This window comes from Schistocerca gregaria, unplaced genomic scaffold (genome assembly GCF_023897955.1).
Source record: "Schistocerca gregaria isolate iqSchGreg1 unplaced genomic scaffold, iqSchGreg1.2 ptg000526l, whole genome shotgun sequence".
NCBI classification, from domain to species: Eukaryota; Metazoa; Arthropoda; class Insecta; order Orthoptera; family Acrididae; genus Schistocerca; species Schistocerca gregaria.
In genome coordinates, this window is record NW_026061925.1 from 10,679,453 (window position 1) to 10,680,227 (window position 775).

A 775-nucleotide genomic window follows, 5' to 3' on the forward strand; every position below is an offset into this window, starting at 1 on the left:
AAAGCTACTTCACCTGGGTAGGGGGGACAGCTACTAGTCGGAGGTAAACACTTCCCCCTCACAGCGTTCTAATGTTGCCGGCTACACTATGCCACTCAGCGTCCAATGTAAACACAGCCGACAACAGGAAGTGTGACAGGACTACCAGACCGAGTTCAGAGCAGGAAACGGCCGGGGTCCCCGGTGGTCTAGTGGTAAGGGGGTCTGGAACGTTCCAGCGCCTCGGCTGGGGCTATTCGCCCCAGCCGGGCCGGGGTTCAATCCCCGGCCGGCGCTGGAATTTTCAGATTTCCGAACACTAGCCTCCACCTCTGCCCTGGCATGTGGCGCATGCCGGGCACCCCCGTGGGGTCCGTGCTTCGGATCCCACGTGGAGCTCACTCCCACACTACAAAATATACCTCATTATGCTGCTGCAATCATTTATTTTAAATTTTAATACGCACACTTTCTTCACCAGACCACATCTGCATATATTTTCCAGGTACTTTCTACATATTATATCTCACTGTCGCAAGAAACTGCATAGTATCATGAACATTTGTAGGATTGCAACAATGAAATGAAATCCTCACTAAAAAAACTAATAAGTTTTATTTTCCTTTTTGTGCTAAATGCTGCTAAGATAAATACCAAAACAGCTTTCATTTTCTTGTAGGTAATTATGAAAGTAAGTTTGGCTATAATACTGAATAAATTATCTCAATGTCAAAGAAATGCAAAATATTATATCAATACCATCACACAAGATATTTTCAGGTGTCTCAGTCTGCCT